Below are 15,319 nucleotides of genomic sequence, written 5' to 3'. Positions count from 1 at the left end.
GTCTGGTACGTTATTAATTAGCAGTTAACAAACTTCTTATTATTAATCATAGTTAACAAACTTTCTTTGCTTTTCAAAGAAGAGAAATGAAGGGGGGGAGAGGTGACACAAAGGAGTTAAAGAGATGTAGACCACCACCACAAAATCACTCTTTAGGACTGCACAAAGTCATAACTCCAACTGCTTGGCTGGTAATTGGCGGATTGTCTTTTATCTTGGACATGTGAAGTTGGTGCACTTGCCAAGCATCGGAATTGGTGGTGGTGGTGGTGGTGGTGCATAAGAAGAGATTTTTTCGTGGCATATTTTGGTAAGTCATGTGTGAAGGAGCACAAATGGTACAAAGGGAAGTGATGGATTAGTGCCATTCCACTTATAGCTTCTTTTTTTGAGGAATTCCACTTATAGCAGCTTAACTTATATGTTCGTGATTTCTACACCGACACATGAAGCTATATATAGAACTTCAATACTTCGCAAAACGTGGATCGCATGGTGAGGGGCCGAGGCTGCGGGGGCCGCAAACAGTCAAATTTGAAGAATAGTCCTCATATCATAATAGAAATACACGTTAAAATTATTTCTTTGTGAGTTTCAAAAAAAAAAAAAAATTATTTCTTTGTGAAAAATATGAATTAAAGAGACTAAACTTCCCATCTTACTCCATATATTTTGTTACTACTCTACATAACATAATACGTTGGTGTTCTGTCAAAAATAAATAATAAATAATACATGTTGCCATGCATGTTGGTGTAATTTAATTAAAAACATATAAAATTATAGTAATAATTTTTTTGTTATAAAATATATTATGAAACATTTAATATAGCACATTTAGACAAATAGTTGTCACAAATTTTTGTATCACATTAACCCAGTATCTTGAGATTAATTTATCCATTATCTTGTTAATTAAGTCGTCAATATTATTTGTAATTGGTAGGTTTAGTACATTGAATGCAGTCATTTCTCTTAAAAGCAATGTCCCCATATGAACCCACTTATCACCTCTCCACCAACCACAACTCGCCACATGGGCGAGTTGTGGCATTTGTTGTGCCAAAATGTGTGGCACTATACTTATTCCAGTTCTTTGGGACACTGAGATGTAGCAGGTGAGGTCACTTTCTGTGTTCACAATCACATTAAAAAATGTTGAAAAGTGAAGTCACTGGCCAACTGGCGTATATGATTAATTTACTTAAAAGAAGACAAATATCATATATGTTTAACCCTATACTTACATAGACATTGTTGCAAAACTGTCGAGAAGCGTCATGGGAAGACACTGACAGCACAAAAATAAAACATGGAACGCATGGACTTTCACGTGGATAGAAGACTGAGAAGAAACGAAAATTGTCTGAAATGTATTCCTTTAATAATTTTCAATTGAATATATATCTATTTCCTGCATGATTCATATTAAATATGATACTTTATTTTAGATAAAATAAATATATTTTATTAATTTAAACTGAAAAGGGGACTCAAAGAAATCAAAATTTATCCTTTTTATTTCATTTTATACATGATTATGTGTTTGTTTTATGTTATAGTTAATGATTATTACCTCTTTTATAACGGAAATTTCAAAAATAATTATAAATAATATTTTTTATATATCAATGTCTTCCACAAAAGGAAAAACAAAAATAGGAAAATAAAGAAGTAAGAATCTTAATTGAATGAATATATATATTATTATACACTTAACTTTTAAAAATTATTAAATTATTATAATAGGAGCTAAAGTTCTTTATATAAAAAACTATTATTCTTCACTAAATTTAATTTATAAGCGATAAGATTTAGAATCAATTATGCAGTAAATTTCAAATTTTGGTATTGTTTTTAAGTTAAAATCTAAAATTTTAGATGATTAACGTTTAACAACATAATTTTAAAATTAATTACAATTTAATTATTTTAATATAACAAAAAGTCACTTAAATTGTAATTAAGATTTTCAGCTACTAAAATCCATTATATGAGAATTATAATAAAAGTTTGACTTATAAAAAAAAATAACTTCTCCTCTCTCTCTCTCTCTCTCTATTTTTTTATTTTTAAGTTCTATTTAGTCCTTCACTATCACATACATCTGTAAAGATACTAGTTGATTACTTATTTGTCAAATTCTCCAAACTTTCAGTCTATTTTGGATCAGGTATTTAAATCGAAGGATTGAAATGGTTATTGACATTTATTAATTGAAAGACTGAAATTAGAATTAGAAAATCTTTTTTTTTTCCAAGAAAAACAAAATTAACACAATTTTTAGACGACGCTGGAAAGCACTTTGTGCTAAAGACGCTTGTGTCATGAGTATCAGTAATATTATTTTGAAATGCACTTTTATTATTCTTCTTCTCCCCCTCTCTTCCTTCACTTATTTCTGAGAAACCCTAGTTGAGAAACACTAGGGGTTCATTAAACATGTGGTAGTGGTTTTAATTATAGCTGTTAACGTGTATTAAAGTATGTGGGCTTTAGGTCCACTTTGTTTACTTGTATAGTACACTTACTTGTACTACACACTATGCCTCATATATAAAAACATTCATGTATATATATTATTAGAGAAATACAATACACTTATTCTGTATTTTTAACATAGTATCAGAGTTATTGCTCTAACTTTTACTTCACAGACCTTCTCAAAAAAAAAAAAAACTTTTACTTCACAGTCTTGTCTCTCATTGCTATTATTCCAAACTCACAATTGCTTCCGTTGTTACAACTGTTGCTACAGCCATTTGTCGTTAAACCTCTGACGCATCTTAGTCATCGTCTCTAGTTTTGGACCTGCAACCATCGCCGTTCAAAGTCTCAAGACCACTGCCATATTGTTGCCGCTGTGATCCTTGCCCCAATTGTCCTTTTGCAGGTACCACTGAGATCGTCCTCTGTCGATCTACTAGCTAGTGGAAACCTAACCGTCATCGGAGGCTCCACGCACCCTCACGCACTGCCCACAAATTCAACAAGTTGATCCACGCGTCGCTGGGTTACCTGCTAACGTCATCTCAACGTTATCACTGTCACGTCAGCCTGCCACACCAGCCCTAGCTGATGTCAGCTCCTATCAGCCGCTAACATCATTTGCTTATGTCAGCTCCCATTAGCCGCTGACATCATCACCATTGACTTTTGACTGCCTTAATTGACCGTTGCCGTCACCTTTGATCGTTGATTTTGACCATTGACTTTTTGCCAAAGTTGACTTTTGTAGTCCAGGTACTCCTATCCAATTTTTCTCGTAGATTTCATTTTTACAGTCAATTTTTGCATATGTTACTTCTAAATGAAGAATAAAGACATATTTTCTTCTTGTTGCAATAATCGTCATCGACAATCCAGCAAACCTTTTTTGCAATTTTTGCAAACATTTGACCACAATATTGAGACCTGCTATCATCGCAACAAATTAGCTATTTTATTTCTGTTGCTACTATTGTTAACACTGAGAATGTCCAGCCAATGGCTCCCGTCTCTCACGGTCTAAGTCTTTAGGACGCACTTTCACCATGTCCACAGATGATCTTAAAACCATCATCGCTAATGTCATTCGTATAGTTGGTAATGCATCTTATTCCTCTTCTCTCTCAGCTTTTTCTAGTATTTCTCCTTCCTCTTGGCTGATGGATTCTACTTGTTGCAATCACATGACACCTCACTCGTCCTTAAAAACATCATCGCTAATGCTATTACTTTCTAATTTCATTACCTAATTAATATTAGCCTTTTTTGATTTCTCCCTGCCTCATGGTTTCCACTTGATTAAAGAGCACACTGCCATTTTCAATAACATGCAACCGTAATCATCTAGAACACCCCAACCATAGCCAAGCCTCCCATTTTGACAAAGAAGCAATTGAGAAAAATGCAATTTACACCCATTAACTATATTTAAAAAATGCAATTTGCTCCTTTAAATGTAAACTTAGACATTTTAGTTAAGTAACTTTAACCCAAGTACTTTAAGTTAAAAATGGCTATTTTGGTCCGATAATTTTACTCAAAAATAATTTTAGGCTTATAAAGTTAGTCATTTTAGTGATTTTTGGGTAAAGTAGCTGACTAAAAGGACTAACTTCAAACTTAAATGACAAAAATGATTTTATACAAAATTATCAACCATACGTAAATTGTATTTTTGCCCCAAAAAAAAAAAAAAAAAAAAAGTAACACATTTAGTCCTTAACTCTAATATCATGTGTTAAGTGGTTCTCATTTTAGGGCTTGTTTGGTAGCTATATTTAATTACTTTTTTTTTTTTTTGAAAACCCAAAATAGTAGGTCTCACATTTAAATCTATTGTTTTGTTAGTTTCTCTAAATATAGTTTTTAGAAAAATTTTTCCTTATTTCATTGTTGAAAATAGGATTTTAAAAACAATATTTTTTATGATATAGTTGTAAATAAATTTGCACTAGATGGGAGCTTATTATTATTGTAAGGGCACCAAATCTAGTAGCCCAGGCCCACTGAAAATAGTGATATGGGAATTCCTAAACCCGACCCAAATCAATAGATACTTGTATAGAGAGTGGGATGAAAAAGTTTGGGCTTCGCCTGAGGACAGATAGAGAAAGAAGGACCAAAGGCCTAAGATTAAAATAAATGAATGGATCTTTACAAGTTTGCCTGAGGACAATGTTCTTGGTTGTTACAAATAGTGTTCACTCTCTCTCTTAGTTCTAACTATGATTCCTCTTTCTTAATTCTAGCTGGATCCCTTTATCTGAGAGTTTATTTCCTTTATATACTCCATGGCATCTTGCATCCTAGCCCTCCATTTTCAATTTTCCCAAATCTCCTTAGGACACTTGTCCCATTAGACTTCTGGTGAAGGTGGTAGAAGGAGCTGCTGAGCTGTGGATCCACTATTCAGTTTGCTTCCTTATCAATGCAACTAATAAAGCTATTGCCAACCATTTAATGTGGAGGAACAAGTGAGGCTTTACAAGAAACTTCCCACAAAGATCTCGTTTATCACCTGAGGCACCCACCTTCACCCATTATATCCCCAAGGACACTCCGTCACCTCCCATTCTCTCCTCGGACCACCTCACTCCTCGGGCCGTGGATGCTCCTTCAAAAGGAACATTTGAAGGCTACAATGGTGCTTCCCATCTTTGGTCCTTGGGTCCCCATAATTATCATAAAAATTTGAAAACAACAAATTTGCACTAGACGAGAGGAAGAGAGAGAGCACCATTAGGTGTGTTGAACCCGTTGGAGTTGATTTTTGTATAAATATCTTTTATAATTTTTTTTAAGGTAATCCATTGGTATTTTAATATGTAATATACAAGCTAATTTTTGTCTCAAAAATAAAATTTTCTCAAGAATATAAAATGGTCTTCCACACATATTATTTTTTGTTTAGTATTTTGAAAATTGTCCTTAAAAGTGGGAGCTAAATATGTACAATGCAAAAATTTTCTCTAAAAACTAGTTTCAAATTCAATTTTTTGAAAACTGTTTTCACACTGTTTTGAAAATAAAAACACAAATCTACCTACCAAACAGATACTTAGTCATTAAACTATTAAAAATTAATTAATTACACATGTAGCCTATAACCCTTATTTCAAGTTTCAAAGTGGTTCTGTTTTTTCAAATGTTTCATTAAGTCTTTAAACTATTAAAGTTGTGTCCAATGTGTCTTTTCAGTCAACTTTTGCTTTAATTTTTGTTACATCTAAACAAACATATAAGAAATAAACAGAGTATTTGATTAACCAATCTCTTCTTATTTTTATATTATCAAAAAACCTAGAATTTTTCTAAATAATCTTGTTAGGTTCTAATGGGACAAATTTAGACCCCGGTTGTGCCAAATTACCACTTTATTAAGCCAAGTTTATTAATTACCACTTTAATAAGTTAATCACACACAATATTGAATAAATTAAAAAAAAAAAAAAGTGGCAATTTGGTGACATAATTAGAGCAAATGGAATAAGTATTCCATAAAAACTAGTCGCTAAACCGTGCGATGCACGGGAAAATCTTATGAAAGTATAATTTATACATTAAAACTTTTAAATTTTACATGAACTATAATAGTTTTAATAATATTTGAAAAATAAAATAAAAAGTGAAAACTCAAGCCAATTCAAGATGAACCACTGCAATAACAAAGGCAGTCCTCATGAGGTCATTCCATCGGATAGTTTTGACCCAATTATGCTCCTCTTTTATTTTAATCCTATACATCAACAATTTGAAGTAAGGTTTCAGCAAGTGGTATCAAGTAAAAATCACATTTGCACAAAACCTAAACAAACATCAACAATTTTACCAAGGTTTTTGCAAACTTCATAATAATTATGGAACACCTTGCAAGCTTTAATCACTGCTGGCACATTATTGATGTTGAAGTTTATACATGTTCTGCATGTGGTATTAAGTTTTAGGGTTTTATAGATGTGGCAGCCAAATGATACATGGAAAGACTTTTATCACATAATAATGATGCAACAATCAATATATAATTATATTGTGTAACAACATTTAAAAGGAACAAATAAAAAATAAGTGTATTGTTACAGATCTTGACTCAATATTTGTTCAAAATCCTAAATTCCTTGATGTGTGCTCTAGCAAATTTTCATTTGAAAGTCAGCTTGGATCACAGTGAAGTCTCTCAAAATATGCTTCAAAAATAGATATGGAAGAAAAAATAACATAGCTCTACCTTTTCAATTTGCTATTTCTGGAATTTGTAGACAGCTTCTAAACTTTATAGGTTCAGTCCTTCACTGTGCATGGCAGAAAGCAGAAAATAAAAGTCAGTAGTAGGAATGAATCTTAGCTTCCATAGTTATACCAAAATTTAAAATACAAACTAACAAATAAAAGTTGTAGATAAATAGCAAAGCCAAGGTTGCAGAAGGAGGACATTGGAAAAGAAGCTGGGGTTTGCAACCAAACAAAGAATCAAACAAAACCCCTCAAAAATCTAGATGCTGCTCTTAAAGAAGATTCTTATCAAATTTATTTAAAAAAAGAAATAGCATGATTCTTTGATAAAGTACAAATTTTACATACCCATAAAAATTAGATAAAGAAGTAGTAAAAACAATAGGAAACTTGAGATGAAATAATAATTAAACTAAACATAAAACATGCACGGGGTAAACAATTAGTTTTTATTTCTTTGAAATTGACCCAAAAAATAGAACCGTACGTATGTTAGGACAGTGAAAATGATGTCGAATATTATCATTATGAAGAAATTGGAAATTCACAACTACCTTAAATTTAAAGAACAAAGATATTTATTTCACAACATTATATTGAATGATTAAAACCCTTAAAAATGAGTGAGGAAGACAAAAAGTTGTGCAAACCAAGAACTGAGAGTAATTTGGTAGAATTGCCTTCTTTCATATGCAAACATATCTCCAAAGTACAAAGCATCTAATGGAACCATAGAACATGAAAATATAACTAACATACAAATAGCTTAATTAAATTTATGACTAATCAACAACAGCATGGTGTGGAAATTGTTTACTAAAAAAAAAAAAGGAATATCTAACAATCAAACATATGTATCTGCTAATTCTAACCATAAAGCAACTACAACATGAGAATCTGGTTCAAAGTATTTAAACAATAGCTAAATTTACCAAACGCCCTTTATTTATATATATTTATAGTGATGGTGTGATGCCCCACCAACAGTGATAGGGCCTCACCTATTTCACATATGCTCACTGTCCATGGAGGTCTTCCTAGAATTCCTGTTTTGCACTTCACTAAGCATCTTATTTGCATCTATCTTCCTTAAAAAGAAAACAAAATGAACAGCACGAATAACATTCTCCAATGAGGGTTTCAATTACAAAAACTCATCAAGATTTACAAAAAAATAGAAAAGAAAAAACAAAACTAAACATTTTTTTTTAAAAAAATAGGGCATTAACAAATCAGAAATTCAAAGCATAAAATCAACTACCAAATACCAATTATTATTCAACATCATGAAAGCTAGATAACAGATTTTAAAACTCCTTGTAATGAAGAACGGCAACCCCCCAACGCAACAACATTTTTGCCAAAAAATGTATATTGCACATCAAATAGTGTATTATTATAACTATCACATTGAAATCTGCTCTCAATTCATTCAAGTAAAAAAAAAAGGGTTAACTCTCCAAACTGTTAATTTTTTTAATTTCAAAAACCTCCAAGTATAAGAAAGACATTTAATGAAATTAATCATTCACAATGGGAACAATGCATAACCCACATATAAATTTAGGGCTGGACAAACATTAAAGGGTTTTTGAGCTAATCATAACATCACTCTCAAAATAAACTTAAAAATCTTTTGCTAATATCCATATCATAGTAAAACAGAAAACCTTCAAAACCCAAAACCACTGTCACATTCACTTCAATAGATGAGGTAGTATAAAATATAGCCCGATCATGAAACCATAAATCCCAGATAGGCAAAAAAAGAAAAAAAAAAAAGAAAAAAAGAAAAAAAAANAAAAAAAAAAAAAAAAAAAAAGTAACACATTTAGTCCTTAACTCTAATATCATGTGTTAAAGTGGTTCTCATTTTAGGGCTTGTTTGGTAGCTATATTTAATTACTTTTTTTTTTTTTTTGAAAACCCAAAATAGTAGGTCTCACATTTAAATCTATTGTTTTGTTAGTTTTCTCTAAATATAGTTTTTAGAAAAATTTTTCCTTATTTCATTGTTGAAAATAGGATTTTAAAAACAATATTTTTTAATGATATAGTTGTAAATAAATTTGCACTAGATGGGAGCTTATTATTATTGTAAGGGCACCAAATCTAGTAGCCCAGGCCCACTGAAAATAGTGATATGGGAATTCCTAAACCCGACCCAAATCAATAGATACTTGTATAGAGAGTGGGATGAAAAAGTTTGGGCTTCGCCTGAGGACAGATAGAGAAAGAAGGACCAAAGGCCTAAGATTAAAATAAATGAATGGATCTTTACAAGTTTGCCTGAGGACAATGTTCTTGGTTGTTACAAATAGTGTTCACTCTCTCTCTTAGTTCTAACTATGATTCCTCTTTCTTAATTCTAGCTGGATCCCTTTATCTGAGAGTTTATTTCCTTTATATACTCCATGGCATCTTGCATCCTAGCCCTCCATTTTCAATTTTCCCAAATCTCCTTAGGACACTTGTCCCATTAGACTTCTGGTGAAGGTGGTAGAAGGAGCTGCTGAGCTGTGGATCCACTATTCAGTTTGCTTCCTTATCAATGCAACTAATAAAGCTATTGCCAACCATTTAATGTGGAGGAACAAGTGAGGCTTTACAAGAAACTTCCCACAAAGATCTCGTTTATCACCTGAGGCACCCACCTTCACCCATTATATCCCCCAAGGACACTCCGTCACCTCCCATTCTCTCCTCGGACCACCTCACTCCTCGGGCCGTGGATGCTCCTTCAAAAGGAACATTTGAAGGCTACAATGGTGCTTCCCATCTTTGGTCCTTGGGTCCCCATAATTATCATAAAAATTTGAAAACAACAAATTTGCACTAGACGAGAGGAAGAGAGAGAGCACCATTAGGTGTGTTGAACCCGTTGGAGTTGATTTTTGTATAAATATCTTTTATAATTTTTTTTAAGGTAATCCATTGGTATTTTAATATGTAATATACAAGCTAATTTTTGTCTCAAAAATAAAATTTTCTCAAGAATATAAAATGGTCTTCCACACATATTATTTTTTGTTTAGTATTTTGAAAATTGTCCTTAAAAGTGGGAGCTAAATATGTACAATGCAAAAAATTTTCTCTAAAAACTAGTTTCAAATTCAATTTTTTGAAAACTGTTTTCACACTGTTTTGAAAATAAAAACACAAATCTACCTACCAAACAGATACTTAGTCATTAAACTATTAAAAATTAATTAATTACACATGTAGCCTATAACCCTTATTTCAAGTTTCAAAGTGGTTCTGTTTTTTCAAATGTTTCATTAAGTCTTTAAACTATTAAAGTTGTGTCCAATGTGTCTTTTCAGTCAACTTTTGCTTTAATTTTTGTTACATCTAAACAAACATATAAGAAATAAACAGAGTATTTGATTAACCAATCTCTTCTTATTTTTATATTATCAAAAAACCTAGAATTTTTCTAAATAATCTTGTTAGGTTCTAATGGGACAAATTTAGACCCCGGTTGTGCCAAATTACCACTTTATTAAGCCAAGTTTATTAATTACCACTTTAATAAGTTAATCACACACAATATTGAATAAATTAAAAAAAAAAAAAAGTGGCAATTTGGTGACATAATTAGAGCAAATGGAATAAGTATTCCATAAAAACTAGTCGCTAAACCGTGCGATGCACGGGAAAATCTTATGAAAGTATAATTTATACATTAAAACTTTTAAATTTTACATGAACTATAATAGTTTTAATAATATTTGAAAAATAAAATAAAAAGTGAAAACTCAAGCCAATTCAAGATGAACCACTGCAATAACAAAGGCAGTCCTCATGAGGTCATTCCATCGGATAGTTTTGACCCAATTATGCTCCTCTTTTATTTTAATCCTATACATCAACAATTTGAAGTAAGGTTTCAGCAAGTGGTATCAAGTAAAAATCACATTTGCACAAAACCTAAACAAACATCAACAATTTTACCAAGGTTTTTGCAAACTTCATAATAATTATGGAACACCTTGCAAGCTTTAATCACTGCTGGCACATTATTGATGTTGAAGTTTATACATGTTCTGCATGTGGTATTAAGTTTTAGGGTTTTATAGATGTGGCAGCCAAATGATACATGGAAAGACTTTTATCACATAATAATGATGCAACAATCAATATATAATTATATTGTGTAACAACATTTAAAAGGAACAAATAAAAAATAAGTGTATTGTTACAGATCTTGACTCAATATTTGTTCAAAATCCTAAATTCCTTGATGTGTGCTCTAGCAAATTTTCATTTGAAAGTCAGCTTGGATCACAGTGAAGTCTCTCAAAATATGCTTCAAAAATAGATATGGAAGAAAAAATAACATAGCTCTACCTTTTCAATTTGCTATTTCTGGAATTTGTAGACAGCTTCTAAACTTTATAGGTTCAGTCCTTCACTGTGCATGGCAGAAAGCAGAAAATAAAAGTCAGTAGTAGGAATGAATCTTAGCTTCCATAGTTATACCAAAATTTAAAATACAAACTAACAAATAAAAGTTGTAGATAAATAGCAAAGCCAAGGTTGCAGAAGGAGGACATTGGAAAAGAAGCTGGGGTTTGCAACCAAACAAAGAATCAAACAAAACCCCTCAAAAATCTAGATGCTGCTCTTAAAGAAGATTCTTATCAAATTTATTTAAAAAAAGAAATAGCATGATTCTTTGATAAAGTACAAATTTTACATACCCATAAAAATTAGATAAAGAAGTAGTAAAAACAATAGGAAACTTGAGATGAAATAATAATTAAACTAAACATAAAACATGCACGGGGTAAACAATTAGTTTTTATTTCTTTGAAATTGACCCAAAAAATAGAACCGTACGTATGTTAGGACAGTGAAAATGATGTCGAATATTATCATTATGAAGAAATTGGAAATTCACAACTACCTTAAATTTAAAGAACAAAGATATTTATTTCACAACATTATATTGAATGATTAAAACCCTTAAAAATGAGTGAGGAAGACAAAAAGTTGTGCAAACCAAGAACTGAGAGTAATTTGGTAGAATTGCCTTCTTTCATATGCAAACATATCTCCAAAGTACAAAGCATCTAATGGAACCATAGAACATGAAAATATAACTAACATACAAATAGCTTAATTAAATTTATGACTAATCAACAACAGCATGGTGTGGAAATTGTTTACTAAAAAAAAAAAAGGAATATCTAACAATCAAACATATGTATCTGCTAATTCTAACCATAAAGCAACTACAACATGAGAATCTGGTTCAAAGTATTTAAACAATAGCTAAATTTACCAAACGCCCTTTATTTATATATATTTATAGTGATGGTGTGATGCCCCACCAACAGTGATAGGGCCTCACCTATTTCACATATGCTCACTGTCCATGGAGGTCTTCCTAGAATTCCTGTTTTGCACTTCACTAAGCATCTTATTTGCATCTATCTTCCTTAAAAAGAAAACAAAATGAACAGCACGAATAACATTCTCCAATGAGGGTTTCAATTACAAAAACTCATCAAGATTTACAAAAAAATAGAAAAGAAAAAACAAAACTAAACATTTTTTTTTAAAAAAATAGGGCATTAACAAATCAGAAATTCAAAGCATAAAATCAACTACCAAATACCAATTATTATTCAACATCATGAAAGCTAGATAACAGATTTTAAAACTCCTTGTAATGAAGAACGGCAACCCCCCAACGCAACAACATTTTTGCCAAAAAATGTATATTGCACATCAAATAGTGTATTATTATAACTATCACATTGAAATCTGCTCTCAATTCATTCAAGTAAAAAAAAAAGGGTTAACTCTCCAAACTGTTAATTTTTTTAATTTCAAAAACCTCCAAGTATAAGAAAGACATTTAATGAAATTAATCATTCACAATGGGAACAATGCATAACCCACATATAAATTTAGGGCTGGACAAACATTAAAGGGTTTTTGAGCTAATCATAACATCACTCTCAAAATAAACTTAAAAATCTTTTGCTAATATCCATATCATAGTAAAACAGAAAACCTTCAAAACCCAAAACCACTGTCACATTCACTTCAATAGATGAGGTAGTATAAAATATAGCCCGATCATGAAACCATAAATCCCAGATAGGCAAAAAAAGAAAAAAAAAAAAGAAAAAAAGAAAAAAAAAGCCATGAAACTGAAACACATGAAAGCAAAACCTATAGGATTGGGAGGCTAAGATCAAAACTGAATACTGTCACCAAGTATATATAATTAACCACAAATCATTCAATAATCTACAGCAGAAAGTTAATTATTCAATAACTAAATTAATATACTTGCATTTGTATATAAACCCAAAAACTTAAATTAAATCCACACACAAACAAATGACTCACAAAAACATCAAGGGCATGCTGCTCCAATAACTAAATTAATATACTTGCATTTGTATATATAAACCCAGAAACTTAAATTAAATCCACACACAAACAAATGACTCACAAAAACATCAAGGGCATGCCAAGGATGCTCGTCTAATAAAAGGACCATCACCTTTTTTTGGGTGCAAAACTCGTTACACAAAACATTACAAAATTATTGTCAATGAAACAGAATAACAACTCTAAAATCCCAGATGGATTTTCTTGCTGCCAATAATTGAAATTAATAAAACTCACTACGGCTCCAAACCCATCAATCTAAACTAATCATTCAAAAGAAACACTCCCAAACGAAACCCTAAATCATATTTAACAACCAAATGCCAATGATTGAAATTAATAAAACCCACTACAGCTCCAAACCCATCAATCTAAACTAATCATTCAAAAGAAACACTCCCAAACGAAACCCTAAATCATATTTAACAACCAAAATTATAGAAAAAAAAAAAAAAAACTTACCGGTAATGTTTACGGAGAGAATCTGGTCTGAAAAAAAAAAACAGACGCCGACAAATATAGAGCTGGAGAAGGGTGGTGCCGGAGAAGGTGGAGCCATTGAGTTGTGGGAGAGAAGGACTGATGGTGGCCTGCGTTTTGGACTGAAGGTGGAGCCGTTGAGCTGCGATTTGCGTGTGGGGGAACGGCAGAACGTGGTTTGCGTATTGGAGGAAGGAGAAGGCAGGTCTTCTCTGATTTTGCGTTTATGTTTTTTTTTTTTTTTTTTTGGGGTTTTAGTTATACAAGAAGTGTTATTTTTTTTTAATTTAAGTAATGCTGGGGTGAAAAATTGTGGAGCCTTCAAAAATTTCGATTTTATACATATATATATATATAATTAAAATCATAATAATAATTAGTAAGTCACATGATAAAAACTCATTAATATTATGACATATATACATATATAAAGTCACTTTTGTATAAACATAGTTTGTAATATATAAATTTTACATATTAAAACATCAAATAATGATATATAATCAGAACAATCAAAATAAATGTTACCTAAAACTCTTGCTAATCTAATTTTAAGTGAAGTAAAATTCTTAATTTCTCATAACTTAGAAAAAATATATATTTATTTATAGTAAATGCTTGATTAAAGAGTTTGATTTATGATAACCTTACGTGCGAAGGGAAGTTGCTTGAGATAATATTAAATATGAGATCTTCACATGCTTTAGTAAAAAAAAAAAAAAAAAATCCACTTGCATTCCACAAAACTACTATAAATTAAATATTAAACATTATTAATACCAATATATCATTTAGAGTCCTAATAATTAAAGTGTATTTTTTTTTTCCAATCTAATAAAATTTTAATGCTCATATAGAAGTTATCTACATAAATTCTAATGTTCATATAGAAGTTTTCTTCACCTTAAATTCTATCTTCTTCCCTCTACAATCCTACCAACATTTATAATTTTAAGAAATTTTTGCCATGTCGAATGGGTATCAGCAACATTTTTTACTCCATAAAAATGGGGAAAAGCCTTTATGCATGTTTGGTTTCGTACAACCCTTTTATAAATAATTTTCAAAATTAAATATCTATAAATCTCAATAAATTGATGAACTAAATAAATGACAAAAAAGAATGAATGATAAAAAATTTGAGGCATAAATGTGAGATCCACATACAAAAAAAAAATAAAATAAGAGTAGCATCCAGACCTAAAGTCACTTGAAGTTTCAATGGAATAGATATAATCTTCAATGGAATCGATATAAACATATAATAGCATCTGTGTGGACTTTGCACTCAGGATAACATGTTGAAAGGTAAAATTTTAAGATCTTGAAACTTCTAAAACTTGGGCTTCAAAGCTTCAAGATAATCTGTAACATAAAAATAATTTTAATTAAAGTGAATATCATAACATTATTAAAGGTAGAACATATAATTTTTTTATCAAAAGAAGAGGTAGAACATATAACCGATAGAAATTTAATGTGTTAAATATTCTCAATAAAAAAAAAAAAAGTGCAAGAAGCCACCAAAACTGATGGAGCTAATGTGGTTTTTGTAGAAATATAAGTAGGATTTTTTCAAGTGAAACAGTAGAAGTTTTATTCGCCTGGAACCATAAAACTTAATAAATGAATAAATGAATTAAAGCGGTAGACACATAGTTTCATCACAGAGAAATAAAAGATTTTAAAATAAAGCCTAGAAAAGAAGAAA

General features: G+C 30.9%; 2 long non-coding RNA genes across 3 annotated transcripts; both read right to left on the bottom strand.

Moving 5' to 3' along the window:
- Positions 1–5,927: 5,927 nt before the first annotated feature.
- On the bottom strand, positions 5,928–8,479 carry LOC136070734 (uncharacterized). Of its 2 annotated transcripts, none has more exons than XR_010631968.1 (3): positions 7,719–8,479; positions 6,713–6,776; positions 5,928–6,223 (listed from the first exon to the last, which is right to left on the bottom strand). It is a non-coding gene; the product is annotated as an uncharacterized LOC136070734 (long non-coding RNA). The 2 variants fall into 2 exon arrangements; XR_010631970.1 differs by having other exon boundaries at positions 6,713–6,771; positions 7,719–8,478.
- A 1,803-nt stretch (positions 8,480–10,282) lies between these two features.
- Positions 10,283–13,849, bottom strand: LOC112017808 (uncharacterized). The gene is made up of 3 exons (XR_002883523.2): positions 13,591–13,849; positions 11,068–11,131; positions 10,283–10,578 (listed from the first exon to the last, which is right to left on the bottom strand). It is a non-coding gene; the product is annotated as an uncharacterized LOC112017808 (long non-coding RNA).
- Between the last annotated feature and the right edge of the window lie 1,470 nt (positions 13,850–15,319).

This window comes from Quercus suber, unplaced genomic scaffold (assembly GCF_002906115.3).
Source record: "Quercus suber isolate HL8 unplaced genomic scaffold, Cork oak 2.0 scaffold_14, whole genome shotgun sequence".
Lineage (NCBI taxonomy): Eukaryota > Viridiplantae > Streptophyta > Magnoliopsida > Fagales > Fagaceae > Quercus > Quercus suber.
Note: the sequence above shows the minus strand (reverse complement) of the source record. Positions and strands in the feature narration are given on the sequence as shown.